The sequence below is a fragment of the Pelophylax lessonae genome (genome assembly GCF_965119305.1).
Source record: "Pelophylax lessonae genome assembly, chromosome: 5".
Lineage (NCBI taxonomy): Eukaryota > Metazoa > Chordata > Amphibia > Anura > Ranidae > Pelophylax > Pelophylax lessonae.
This window is the reverse complement of record NC_138772.1, coordinates 79,604,474-79,619,828: the sequence shown is the minus strand read 5'-3', so window position 1 is coordinate 79,619,828 and position 15,355 is coordinate 79,604,474. Positions and strand designations below refer to the sequence as shown.

The window sequence follows — 15,355 nt, the reverse complement described above, 5'->3', positions numbered from 1 at the left end:
TTGGGGTGCTATTGCAAATCACGGGCAACGCACAGGCGTCCCACGATTTGCAATGATTTCCGGATCGCGGGCGGAATCGCGGCGATTCTACCCACGATCAATACGCTGACATGTGAATGCAGCCTAAAGTAAATCAACCCCAATGGGTATAAAAAAATAAATAATAATGTGCACACTTGACCACTCTTACCTATCCAACCCCCATAACCCACCCACCCCCACTCATCCAGGAAATGACATGGCCTCACACAATCAGGTGCATCATATTCAAGGATAAAGTCATAAATTACCCTTAGGGCTCTTTCACACGGGCGTTCCGTATGTCCGTTTTTCATCCCATCCGTTTGCGGATGAAAAACGGACATAATGTATCTCTATGTAAATACGGATGTCATCGGATGATCATCCGCTGACATCCGTTTTTTGTCAGTTCAGTTCAGTTTTTTTGAACGGAGGAGAACCCTATTTTTTCTTCCTTTCAAAAAACGGAACTGAAGCAAAAACGGATGTCAGTGGTGTCATCCGCAGACATCCGTATTTACATAGACATGCATTATGTCAGTTTTTCATCCGCAAACGGATGGGATGAAAAACGGACATACGGACCGGATGACACAAGTGTCATCCGTGTCCGTTACAAAAAAAAAAAAAAAAAGGACCTGATCAGGCAAAAAAAAAAGGAACGCCCGTGTGAAAGAGCCCTTAGCCCTCGTTCACATTGAGGACAGGTTTGAAGCTGTGTGAGTTCAGCTGTACTTGCACAATTTCAAACCTGGATTTCAGTGTGCAATCAGGGGGGCGATTCGACAGACATCTGTGCAGGTTCATGCATCCATGTCTATTGAAATTGCCCCCGAAGTCGCCAAAAGTAGTGCAGGAACTGCTTTTGAAATCAGTGGTGCTGCACCGATTCTGACGGTGCCATCGCTGGCAATAGGCACCGGTTGGCATGCAATTTGACATTTCAAATCGGCTCAATGTGAACGGGGGCACAGGATCAAATAGCATTGGCACCTTTTCAGGTCTATCTACCAAGCAGCTAAAAGTAAAACCAAAGGCAATTTTTTTAACCACTTGCGGATCTACTGCGGCAGGGCAGCCGCTCTGCACCAGCTCACGTTCTTCGTGCATGATCTGCGCACGTTGGTGTAGGGAGCGTGCCCGCGCTGCCCCAGGTGCACTGCAAATTGGTTGCAGCACCAACCAATCAGCGGGTGCCAGCCTCTGATTGGACGCCAGCACCCGCCGATCGGCTCCGGACATTACTGAAGAGAGCCCTGTGTAGGTAAACAAACACAGGGCTCTCCTCTGACAGCAGTAATGTGCTTTTTTCTTCCTGTTGAGCAGCACATTGCTTAGTAAAAACAGCACACACAGCAACACAAGTTGTGCAAACATTTAAACCTTTGATCATCCTAGATGTTAACCCCCTCCACAGCCAGTGTCATTAGTACAGTGACAGTGCATATTTTTATCACTGTACTGGTGTCACTGGTTCCCAAAAACGTGTCAGTTAGGTCTCAGATTTGTCCTCCGCAATATCGCAGTCCCGCTGATTGCTGTCATTACTAGTAAAAATAAATAAATAAAAATTCCATAAATATATCCCATAGTTTGTAGACACTATAACTTTTGTGCAAACCAATCAAATATATGCTTATTGGGATTTTTTTTTAACTAAACATATATGTACCAGAATAAATTTTGACCTAATTTGAAGAAATTAAATTTTTTACATTTTTTTTTTTTATTGTATGGGTTTTATAGCAGAAAGTAATAAATGTTTTAGAACCAGAGGCTCTCATAGGCTTCAGAAAAGGGTGGACCCGGGGCGCAGAGCAGTGCGCCCCAAGCCCACCTATTGTGTGACAATAGCGAATGAAAATTCGCTATTGTCACACGGATCCTCCTCCTGGCCAATCAGGAAGCAGGTCCGAGACCCGCTTCCTGATTGGCCGAAAGGCAAACCCATGCCATTGGCCGAGGAGGAGGCGGGAGGACTCGAGGAGACGCGGTGGACTAAGGAGAAGCCGCCGCTGCAGGTAAGTGCACTGGTCTCAGGGGGGTGGGGCACGACACGCTGGTCACTCTGCATTGAAAGGGGGCACTCTGGTCACTCTGCATTGAAGGGGGCACACTATACCTTGATTAGTAAAGGCCCCTTTCACACTTTTGTGACCTCAAAAGTCACGCAATTTTTTACAGCATTTTTTGCCGCAAAGCAATGCCTATTACATCTTTCTGTTTGGGCCCCCCCCCCAAAAAATTTTGAGCACCAGCCGCCACTGGGCGTGATCACTAGGTATGGAAAGGAAAGTTAATAGCACCGGCCGCCACTATTCAAAACCAGGTCAGGGTCATTCCTGATCCAATAAACTCTGGGTGGATTCCTCTCTCCACAGTTCCATGTACACTAGGCAGCAGGAATGCTCTAACATCTGTGACCCGATATGGCAGATTCATTCTCTCTCTCTCTCTCTCTCTGGGCCCCCCCCCCCCCCCCCCCGCAAAGCTGCTGTTCAAATGGTTGTAATCCTCAGACATATATGAACAAAGAATTTGCCTCTATAGTGTGTACTTGTCTAAATCCATATTAAACTAAGTGTAATTTCGGTCTGCTGCTTCGTTCCTCTGCTATCAGCATGAGTAACTTCTGACAAGTTTTCCTGACACCAAGAGAGAAATGGTGACAGGGGAGGGATTTCCAGCTGATTGACAGTCTCAGCTCTGTTCCTGTGCGAAAATCAGGTCTCAGAGCTCTCTCCACTTCAGCTTTCCGGCCCCGTTTTCTGAAATTCTCAGACAAGCATTATAAATTCTGGACTCTGAACGGATGTAGAGAAGAGAGCACTGCAGATAAACCGGTATAACTTATGTAGAAGGATTTTTTTCCCCATCTCTGTGTATCACCTGAGGGCAGATACTTCACTGGGTTTATGCACGGGTGTACAACCACTTTAACCCCTAGGCAACGAGCGCATGCAAATAAGCCGCCCCTCGGCACACAAGCCGAACGGCCACATATTTGCGTGCAATAGCACCGATAGAGCTGTGCCAAAAGCGCATGCCCGGAACAGTTACCAGCGGCTAAAAGAAAGCTCCTGATTGCTACATGCCCACATGACCAAAAGACCTGCTTCACAGCATTCTAAACCCATTAAAGGGCTGGCAGGCACTTTTGGGGGGGGGGGGGGGACCAGTGACATTACTACAGTAATCAGTGCTAAAAATATTCACTGTTACTGTACTGACAGGGAAGGGGTTAACACCAGGGGTGATCAAAGGGTTAAATGTGAGCCTAGGGGGTGCGTTTGTGGAATCAACACAGAGACCCGTGATCCTAAATAGGATGAACACAGGAGCTCTGTACTGATTACTGAGAGAACAACGGTCTGCTGTGTTTACATCAGCAGACCGCCGTTCACTCTCCACAGGGAGCGATCGCAGCCGCTGGCCCCGTGCATCAGCTTCCCCTGTGGTGAACGGGGGCGGGCGGGCGCACGTGCCCCCAGGATCACTCCTGCGAACCGCCGTACAGGTACAGCGATTTGCAGGAACCTGTTACCGTATATAGGCGGCGGCGGCTCAGCAAGTGGTTAAGAAAAATCCACCGCAAATAAATAATGGGAATCGAATGCAGGTCACTGCGCATGCAAGAACACCGTTTCTGGTGTGAATGAGCCCTAAATAAAGGAAAACGAAGACAGGCACTACATCTGAGCAGGGATAAGCTGCAATATAATACATTCCCCTTGTTGGGTGTAGAAATGGACTTTAATGGTCACAAGCACCCAGCTTCCATTGTATACCATTATCTGGGGGAGGGGCTTTCCCTGTCCTGGGTGGGGGGAAGGGTATATGCCCTCCTCTCCATATTAGAAGATACATACACCGGGCTGCCAGGTGACAACACACTGCGATGGGTACAACGGTCACCGGGTGCGGCCCAGCATTGCATACACAACCCAGATACACAGCCCAGCACCGAGCACAGGAGCCCCGGCCTCCCCCATACCGAGCGGACACACACACACAGCCGGTCACCTGTGATCGCAGCACCGGAGCCCGCAGCCTTCATCCTGGCCTCAGCTGTCATGCCTCGCCGCAGAGCATCATGGGAAGTGTAGTCCGCGGAGACCTGCGTAAACACGCGAACGCCCGTCCACTCTGGTCCTTTTCTTTTTCTTCTTCAACAACTTTATTAAAAGCGGCATTTCCGTCAGCACAGTGTACTGCGCACTGTAACGTTAAAAAACCATACCCCGTGGAGAAACCATACCCTCGTCACTTCCGGGCTGAAACAGCTGAGCAGCGCAGCAGTGCGCATGCTCAGAGCCCCGGATACGTGATTGAACATTAAAGAATTAGACAAGTGCGCATGCTCGGTGGGCATGAAATTCTCACGGCACTGTGTCTAATGTCAAACTTGCGGCGCTTACATTAAAACAGCTCATCTGAAACGTAAATCATCTCCGCTCTTCGCCCTGTAACTGCTCTCATCTCCGGTAATAAATATAAAAGCGGCGGCGGGTGTATGAGATGTAAATGTGACGGCGATCGCGGCTCCGTGATCCGCTTTTATATTTATTACCGGAGATGAGGGCAGTGACAGGGCGAAGAGCGGAGATGATTTACGTTTCAGAGGAGCTGTTTTAATGTAAGCGCCGCATGTTTAACTACCGTGAGAAATCCATACCCTCCGTAGCGGAACCGGAAGCGACGAGGGTATGGTTTTCTCACGGGTATGGATTTTTCACGGAACACGCACCACATTGAGCAGCACGTCACGTGACGGCAGCCATTTTGTACGCCGGGGATGGGCGGGTTGTGTTTTATTGTTTTGCTTGTTACAAATCTTGGATCAGTTGGTAAAATGTGAAAACAAATTAAATAGTTGAAACTCTTGTGGTCATGTGTGTGATTAGGGAGATTTTCTTGCATTTCCTGTACAGCTGAGGGTAGGGTTTTCCACCTCATTCCTTTAATCCAGGAGCCGTATTATTTACACAGGTTCTGTGGCTGATTAAGGCGGCCATTAATGTCCCATACACACGTGCAGATTATCTGAAGACTTTTGTCTGCAGATTTACCTTTTCTATGTAGTACAAGGCCCTGCCAGATTGCATACAAATTGAAAGTGTTTAGGTTTGACCTCATATTATATGGTTTTGGTAAGTCTGCAGACAAAAGTCTTCAGATAATCTGCACGTGTGTACGGGGCATAAGCTCGGTGCCTTATGTGCATTATATCAGCCTCAGAACCTGTGTAATTTATATGTGTCCTGGATTAAAGGGATGAGGTGGCAACCCTAGTTGAGGTGTGAAGGGTGGAAAGGGAGTGTAGCACCCTACAGGTAGTTGCAAGGTAAAGGTATAGTGGGCCTTGTCTGCCTAACAGCAGGGCTGTGATTTGTTTAGAGTGTCAGGACTTCCAGATGTGCCTGCTGAGGGGAGAAGTATCCTCACTGGCTCCTGTGAGAGGCGTCTCATAGGGCAGTGGAGGAAGCCCAATCAGGGGACATATCCCAGCTTGTAACTACCCCAGAAGGCAGATTATGCTGCAAAGGATTCTGGGAGTGGGTATAAGTTTGGGGGGAAGTGCGTGACAGGGTGTCTTTGGCGGGAGCAGAGTCCCAGGAGGGAGAGTGCGGCTGTCTCTCCTCCTGTCTGAGGAAGGTGGATGTCTCAGGGTGTCGCCTGAGTGTCCAGAGAGTACTGAGCTGAGGAGCCTACGGAGAGAGAGAGGTGTCCAGTCCCAGGAAAGCCTACACAGGTCGTGAGTACTGTGAATTGCCCCCGGGGGTTTGCCTGAAGTCAGAGGGGACCACTCCGGAAGAGGTTCTGGGATCCAGTGTCAGCTAGCTGAAAGGGGGTACCTAGGTTGAGGACCCTGAAGTTACAGAGGGGGGTACATAGTCAGTGAACCCCAAAGAATTTAAGGTTAAAGGGGACACCTGCAGTTGGGCCCTGAATTGTACAGAGTGTGTCAGTTGAGAGTTGCAGCTTTACAACGTACTACCTCAAGCGAGTTCAAGGCAGGAGTACTCAGTGACTTTGCAGTACAGCAGTGTCAGTAGTTCTAAAATTTACAGTCCTGGGTCTTCTGGACTTATTGTCGAGGATCCAGCACTTCTATCAAACTCAGTTCTCAGTGTCAGTGAGCGGTGGCTGGCGTCAAGGAAGGGCCAACGGGCATTTTTCCTGGATTAAGTCCCAAGTGTATTCGGTTAAGGCAAAGGAGTATCCCACCCATTCCCTTCTCCCATCCCTCAAACACAATAAGAACTAAGATGCCGGAAGTCGTCCATGTCTCAGTTCTCACAACCAGGGTTTCAGCTCACATGGGCTGGAGAGGTAACCGGTAACAATGGCAGATCCACATCAGGCCCAATGCCTGGAAAACCTGCTACAGGAGAAAGCTCAAATTGGGACAAATAAGAGGGCTCATTCACACCATCTGCACAGATCAACACTGCTGGAGCACCAAGGAAACAACTGGATTCTATGTCACACCACAATACTGCAGCAAGGTGCAGACATTCTGACACACAGCTGCCAACATTCTCAAAACATTTTTAGGGACACTTTTTTTTTCTGTAGGAGGGGCATTACTTTAGTTAGGGGCTGCGTGTTCTAGTAGGAACAAAAAACACGCTCTGAGGTTAAAAATGGGCGTATTTTATACTACGCTAAATATTGCGGCTGTGGTTAGAGTCTGAGATGACTTACATAGTGCAAAATGTGGTAATATATGGGGAAAGAAAAAAGAGAAAGAGGGACAGAGGGAGAGGAAGGGATGGAGGGAGAGAGAGACAGAAAGAAAAATGGAGAGAGAGAAAAGAGAAGGAAAGAAAGAGCAATGGAGAGAAAGAAAGAGGGATGGAGGGAGAGAGAAGGAGGGAGAGAAAAGAAGGATGGATGGAGGGAGAGAGAAGGAAGGATGGAGAGAAAAGAAGGAGAGATGGAGTGAGAGAGGAGGAGGGAGAGAGAAGGAGGGGGAGAGAAAGAGGGAGTGAGAAGGAGGGATGGAGAAAGAGAGAAGGAGGGGGAGAGAAAGAGGGAGTGAGAAGGAGGGATGGAGGAAGAGAGAAGGAGGGGGTGAGATGGAGGGAGAGAAAAAAAGAGATGGAGTGAGAGAGAAGGGGGGATGGAGGGGGAGAGAAGGAAGGATGGAGGGAGAGAGAAGGAGAGATGGAGGGAGAGAGGAGGAGGGATGGAAGGAGAGAGAAGGAGAGATGGAGGCAAAGAGATGGAGTGAAAGAGAAGGAGGGATGGAGGGAGAGAGAAGGAGGGGGTGAGAGGGAGGGAGTGATGGAGTGAGAGAGAAGGAGGGATGGAGGGAGAGAGATGGAGTTAAAAAGAAGGAGGGATGGAGGGAGGGAGAGAGAAGGAGATAGAGAGAAGGAGTTTTGCCCCAGATTGTAAAACGGATTTAGGTCTGGACTTTGACCAAGCCATTCTAACACGTGAAAATATGCTTTGATCTAAATCATTCTATTGTAGCTCTGGCTGCTTTCTAAGACCTGTATTTGGCTCTATCCATCTTCCCATCAACTCTAACCAGATTCTCTGTCCCTGCTGAAGAAAAGCATCCCCACAACATGATGCTCCCACCACCATGTTTCACGGTGGGGATTCAGGATGTGTTCAGGGTGTGCAGTGTTCGTTTTCTGCCACACATAGCATTTTGCTTTTAGGCCAAAATGTTCAATTTTGGTCTCATCTGACCAGAGCACCTTCTTCCACGTGTTTGCTGTGTCCATCACATGGCTTCTCCCAAACTGCAAATGCTTTATTCTTGCCACTCTTCCATAAAGTCGAGATATGTGGAGTGCAGGACTAATAGTTGTCCTGTGGACATATTCTCCTACCTGAGCTGTGGATCTCTGCAGCTCCTCCATAGTTACCATGGGCCTCTTAGCTGCTTCTCTGATTAATGCTCTCCTTGCCCTGCCTGTCAGTTTAGGTGGACGGCCATGTCTTGGTAGGTTTGCAGTTGTGCCATACTCTTTCCGTTTTCGGATGATGGATTGAACAGTGCTCTGTGAGATGTTCAAAGCTTGGGATATTTTTATGACCTAACCCTGCTTTAAACTTCTCCACAACTTTATCCCTGACCTGTCTGGTGTGTTCCTTGGCCTTCATGATGTTGGTTGTTCACTGAGGTTTTCTAACAAACCTCTGAGGGCTTCACAGAACAGCTGTATTTATACTGAGATTAAATTACACACAGGTGGACTCTATTTACTAATTAGGTGACTTCTGAAGGCAATTGATTCCACTAGATTTTAGTTAGGGGTATCAGAGTAAAAGGGGATGAATACAAACGCACGCCGCACTTTTCACATATTTATTTGTAAAAACGTTTGAAAACCATTTATCATTTTCCTTCCACTTCACAAATATGTGCCACTTTGTGTTGGTCTATCATATAAAATCCCAATAAAATACATTTACATTTTTGGTTTTAACATGACAAAATGTGGAAATTTCAAGGGGTATGAATGCTTATTCAAGGCACTGTGTGTGGGTGGATCAGGATGACACCTATGTCGACCCTGCTCACGCTGCTCCGGGTGACGGCAGAGTGCTGCGGCTTCTGTATGGTGGATCAGACCCCCCAGCCCAGTCCACCCCAGCCTGGGGCAAAGATTATTTTCAGGGATTCTGCCTGGGACATGCTCAGTGTTGCCATTTTTTACTTAAGAGATAGGATAACCGGATTATAGCAGATCTTTGATGGAGGACAGACTCACACAGGCACCATGCTTTAGTTTTCTCAGGAACACACACTGCAGTTTCTGCTGCCTCTTTTTTCTCTTTTTTTTTTAGTGAGTGCAACTTTATTTAAACACTTCCTGGTTAACAAACAGACAACATATTCATATGACTGTAGATCAATGGATAAGCTGTATAAGGGCATATAAACAAAATGTCATATATCTTAACACCCCCACTTGCTCTTATACTGCTTATGAAAAATAGTTTAGTATAGTTACATCATTTTACTCTCTATACTCCAAAAATATAACTCACAAATCTATCAAGCTTAAACTTTGTTATTGGTTTAGTCATAACATCAGCTACCATTTTATCCGTAGAACAATACTCAAGATCTATCTTGCCTTCACTCAGAATAGACCTAAGGAAATGGAATTTAATGTCAATATGTTTGCATCTTTGATGGTAAACTGGGTTCTTTGCGAGAGCTATCGCACTCTGATTGTCTTCAAAAATCTTCACTGGCTCAAACTGACATTCACTGTCCAATTCTCTCAGCAGTTGTGTAAGATATAGACTCTCCTGTGTGGTTGCAGCTAATGCTATATATTCAGCTTCACATGAAGATAGTGCAATTGTTGGTTGTTTCTTTGATTTCCAAGAAATCAGAGGTCCATTTTCAGTCAGGCTAAAACAATATCCTGTTGTGCTTCTCCTATCAATCTGGTCTGAGGCCCAACTGGCATCACTATACGCCTCTAGTTTTAACTTCTCTTTACATTTTCTGTAGCATAGTTCAAAATTGACAGTTCCTTTCAAATATCTCAGTACGTGTTTGGCCGTGATCATGTGTTGTACACTTGGTTGTGAAAAGTGTTGTGACAGTTTGCTTATAGTCCAACTCAAATCCGGTCTTGTACACGTAGCCACATAAATCAAACTGCCTACTATCTCCCGATAGCTTTTTACATCTGCAAGTTCACTTTTGTCGTCGAAATCTAATTTTTGTTCACAAGGAGTAGATCTCGGTTTACAATCTGACATACCAAATCTTTCTATCATTTTCAAAATGTATCTCTTCTGATTCATCTTCACCGTTTCACTAGTCTGTCTAAAATCAATGCCCAAAAAATAGTTCAGTTTTCCAAGATCCTTCATTTTGAATTTTGTCGCAAGTGTTGACTTCACATCATTGAGTAGTTTTTCATTGCTTGCAGCAATGATGAGATCATCCACCCATATTAGTAATATTGCTTGTTCATCTCTGTTCTGTTTGACATAAACACAATGGTCTACAGAATTTTGTATAAATGCATTTGAACATAGATAATCATGTAGCATCTTGTTCCAGTTTCTTCCCGATTGCTTAAGACCATACAGTGACTTTTTTAGTTTGAGAACTAGCTTTTTATTTGTGTCATCTTTGATCTCAAAACCTTCTGGTTGGTCTATATATATATCACAATCAATTGGGGCATGTAAGTAAGCTGTCTTCACATCCATTTGATGCAAGATTAAATCATATTGTGCTGCCATTTGCATCAAAATGCGTAATGAAGTAAAATTCGCAGTTGGAGAAAAAGTTTCCATGTAGTCGGTTCCCTTTACTTGATTATAGCCTTTTGCCACAAATCTGGCTTTGTACGTTTCAGTTCCATCTGCATTGCTTTTTATTGCATACACCCATCTACCCCCCACTGAATGTTTGCCTTCTGGTAGTGTGGTCAATTTGAAGGTATCATTCTCCTTTAGTGACTCCATCTCATCTTTCATTGCATTTAACCAACTTTGTGACTGGGGTGTTTCCATAGCTTCTCTGAAGGTCTGAGGTACATCATGTGCTCTATAGCAGTAATCTATGTTCATTAGTACCTGATCATCACCAACAGATTCTAGTACATAGTCATTTAAATACTGAGGAGTTTTTCTATTTCTTGTAGGGTATCTTGTACCATGGTCTTCATCTTTGTCCTCTACAATCTTCTCTAAAGAATCTGGGGTCTCATTAGTCATTGGACCTGATACAGGAATTACACTCCTTTCCTCATAGAAATCATCAGGCCCGGATTGGCCAATCGGGAGCACCGGGAGAAATCCCGGTGGGCTGGATTGGTCGAGGGCCGTTGTCATTTCTTGGTGTGGAGGAAGTCACTTACTGAACTCACTTCCAGGAAATGCTGCGTTCCATGCCTCGGTCCCACTCCAAAAACACGCCCCCGGCCGCTCAGCGCTGCAGATAATTGGCTCACAGACAATACACTTCTGGTGGGAGGCGTGGAAGAAGAGATGGCACCCTATCACAGGATGGATCAGAGAGCGATCATGGAGCCATCAGCCATGTGAAGATGATGGGAGGGACAGGAGCTCTGGCCAATCCTCCCTCTGGGGAATTCAGCTGAGGGGCGGGGCTTCACATCACTGCCTCGGGTGAGGGAGATGGAGGCTGTAGAGTGCAGAGCTGAGCAGAGTCACCTCGGAGCTAAACCAGCCTGACCTGCAGTGTGTGTAGCAGCAGGTCAGTGTGTGATAATGACAGCAGTTTAATGTGTTCTGTGTGTCTAATCACCAGCAGGAGTGTTCCTTCCTTCTTCCCCAGTGCCATTCCCCAGTATAGTGAGTGCCACTCAGTGTACAGATATCAGTGTTATTTATAGGGAATAGCACCTAATGAGTTATTCCCTATATATATCTCTGATATCTGTACACTAAGGGCTTTTCCCTAACACTGACATCTGTACACTTCAGCTGGAAGAATGTCTGTTAGTGCCGGTTCACACACATGTGATGAGGGAACCCTGCGAAATCACTGCAGGTTCCCGAATCGCATTCAAATCGCAGACAATTCAGACTGCCATATACAAATCGCTGGGGGTGTCAATACAAAGTTACCGACACCCCCAGATCAGTTCGCATATCGCAGTGCGAACTGTCAGTTCAGACCTGAATCGGATCGCATAGGTGTGAACACCCATGCAATACAATTCTGCTGCGGACCCAAAAAAGTGTCCTGTGCGAGATGTGTCCAAATGCGATGCGACTTTAGCCATACAATTGGTATGGCTTAATTCGCATCACACAAACATTGCATGATTTTCAGAGCAGTGCGCTGCGAATCACATGCAATGTCTGTCATCGCACTAATGTGAACCGGGACTAACATTGGTGGTGTTGAAAATAATCGTATAATCGATGCATTGCGATTCAGCCTTAAACGATTCTCCATTGATGCAGGCAACAGCTGAATCACAATTGCATCAATGACGTCATTCTGGGGCGCCCCTGTCAGAGTGCTCCCCTCCTTCCTCCTCTCCTTGTGTATGTCACACAGAGCAGCGATCTCCTGCTGTGTCACGGAACCTGGATCTAAATTGTTCTGCGGCGATGTAACAAAGTCTCGCCTCCTAGACCAACTCCTATGATAGACGGCACACTGATCCAAGGCTAGGAAATTGAATCAGTGTGACCTGTATCATAGGAGCCGGTCTAGGAGGTGGAACTATGTTGACAGCAGCCGCCAGGCAATTTAAATTCAAGCTCAGTGACACAGCGAGAGATCGCTGCTCTGTGTGATCCAGGCACTGGTGAGGTTGCATTAGATGGGCACTGATAAGGCTGCAATTGATGGGTAATGATAATCAGCATTTGATTGGCACTAATAAGGCTGCATTTGTTGGCACTTATGAGGTTGCATTGATGACCACTAACAGACTGCATTTGATGGGAACTGGTCAGGCTGCATATGATGGGTATTGGTGAGGCTGCATGTGATGGGAACTGATAAGCTGCATTTGACTGGCACTAATAAGGCTGCATTTGATGGCACTGGTGAGGTTGCATTTGATGGGCACTAATAAGCTGCATTTGATGGGCACTGATAAGCTGCATTTGATGGGCACTGATAAGCTGCATTTGATGGGCACTGATAAGCTGCATTTGATGGGCACTGATAAGCTGCATTTGATGCCACTGATAAGCTGCATTTGATGGGCACTGATGGGGCTGCATTTGATGCCACTGATAAGCTGCATTTGATGGGCACTGATAAGCTGCATTTGATGCCACTGATAAGCTGCATTTGATGCCACTGATAAGCTGCATTTGATGGGCACTGATAAGCTGCTTGAGTGTGGGCTGGGACACATGGACAGGGACACAGGGGGCCCCATGAGTTGTCAGTCCGCACCTGAGCCAAACTGCATGTTTTAGTGAACATGAAATGATTAGTTCATCTTTTCCAAAAACTGCCAATACAGATAAAGGGGGGGGGGGGGGTAGTAGATAAAATGAAATTGAAAGCTCTGACTAAAGATGAATAAAGCCCTTGTTATAGGTAAAGGCCATTTATATACCTCCTGAAACCTGACTAAAAAACTCCCAGTGATGGTATCCCATCCCGCCTTGTTGGTAAGACACGCCCAGCTCTTACTGTTCACTTCCACCATCACATGAGTGACCTTTTAGCTCACACCTACTGCACTAGGGGAGAAAAAGCGCTGCGACTGAGCTCAGTACTATGATGGTGGAGGTGAACAGCTGGGAGTGTTGTAGCAAAGTCTTAGGAACAAGGTAGGATGGGATGATGCCACGTGTGTGAGTTTTTCAGTCAGGTGAACTAAAGTGTGCCGGTCTAAGGCATGAAACTCCAGGGCTGAAAATTAGTCCCACTCCGGCCCTGGAAATCATCATTATTGTCCAACAGCTCAGTCTGAGTTTGTTTCTCGATTACATCCTTTTCAATGAATTTTACTAGTCTGTGCTTGAAGACTTTGCCAGTTTCAGGGTAATACACTAGGTAAGAAGGACTATTTTTGTCATATCCTACAAAAATTCCTTTTGTGCATTTTGGATCCAGCTTTTTCTTATCGTGTTTGTATGCAAAACATTCTGACCCAAAAATCCTCATTTTTGATAAGTCTGGTTTCTTCCCTGTCAGTATGTTGTATGGCGTTTGCTTCAAACGATTGTTAAAACATCTATTTCGAATCATAGCTGCTGTCATCACTGCATATGTCCATAACTCTTTTGGTACTTTGCTCTCTATTAGCATACATCTTGCCATCTCTATCAGTGTTCTCCAGTTTCTTTCAGCTGATCCATTTTGATGTGGTGAATAAGGTGCTGAAGTCTCATGTCTTATGCTCTTCTTTATGAGTAGTGACTGGAAGTCATTCGATGTGAATTCGGTACCATTGTCTGACCTCATTCTCTTGATGATCCCATAGGGGGCAGTATCAGCGATAAACTTCTCTGTGGCTAGAACTGTGTCACTCTTGTTTTTCAGAAAGTATACAAACACTGCACCAGAATAATCATCAGTGAATCCTATGACGTATTTGAATCCGTCCTTTGCAACTGGCTCTATAGGACCTGTTAAATCTGTGTGTACTAGTTCAAGTGGGTATTTTGCACGGGTGTCAGGCTCCCTGTTTCTACTCTGAGCAAATTTCCCTTGGATACAAATCTCACAATTCAGGTTGGACTTATCAACCTTACCTTGGATCTTCATTCCATCTACTAGATTCTGTAGTTTCAAGATATCATCGTAATTACAATGACCTAGGATTTCATGCCATGTCTGAATATCATAACAACCGTAACAACTGTCATCGCATTCCTTATAGGTGTTCAAATAGTAAATAATAATAGATAAAAATTCAGCGCAACTGTATAAAATAATATAATAGAAAGCTGCTATGCACTAAAGGATCAATAAACCAAAAGTCCCAATAACAAATATATAACAAAAAGTGCAGCGCTATCAAATATGGATTATGAAGAAGATATCGAGGAGAGCAGTCCACAGGTGAAAATTATGGTGAAGCATGCACAAGATATAAACATTCAGTGCTCTTCAATGTGCTGGTAATCCTCCACCCAATCTCATTAGCCTCTCACCTCACACTTAGCCCCTGTGTCACCAGACGGGCTAGTAAGACAAACTTTCTCCAAGGATATCACAAATATAGATCAAATCAGTATTCCTCTTCATCAGAAGATAAGGCTCACAGGTAACAGATCACAGGTCCATAAAGCGGGTCACAGGTCCATAGGAAAACAAAGGTCCGGACATAGTGCATTACCGCAATAAATTACTTTATTGAACATAGCATAAAATCATAAAAATTACCTTGTAAAGCACTATACAAGTGCATGTGATGAGCAGATTGTATTACACACAGCGGTCTCGACCGCAATGGATGGCGGGTGACGTCACCGGCCCCTCCCCCTTCGCACGCGTTACGTTAGCTAGCTGAGGAAGTCCCGTGCAGTGGGACGTAACGCGTGCGAAGGGGGAGGGGCCGGTGACGTCACCCGCCATCCATTGCGGTCGAGACCGCTGTGTGTAATACAATCTGCTCATCACATGCACTTGTATAGTGCTTTACAAGGTAATTTTTATGATTTTATGCTATGTTCAATAAAGTAATTTATTGCGGTAATGCACTATGTCCGGACCTTTGTTTTCCTATGGACCTGTGACCCGCTTTATGGACCTGTGATCTGTTACCTGTGAGCCTTATCTTCTGATGAAGAGGAATACTGATTTGATCTATATTTGTGATATCCTTGGAGAAAGTTTGTCTTACTAGCCCGTCTGGTGACACAGGGGCTAAGTGTGAGGTGAGAGGCTAAT

General features: G+C 45.7%; 1 protein-coding gene across 2 annotated transcripts in view; it reads right to left on the bottom strand.

The window, feature by feature from the left end:
• The window catches only part of ACBD5 (acyl-CoA binding domain containing 5), a 65,984-nt gene extending 61,752 nt beyond the window's left edge, over positions 1-4,232 (bottom strand). For both annotated transcript variants that reach the window (XM_082257313.1, XM_082257314.1), the window contains exon 1: positions 4,045-4,232. The gene's annotated coding sequence lies outside the window, so the exon portion shown is untranslated. The remainder of the gene's footprint in view (positions 1-4,044) is intronic.
• Between the last annotated feature and the right edge of the window lie 11,123 nt (positions 4,233-15,355).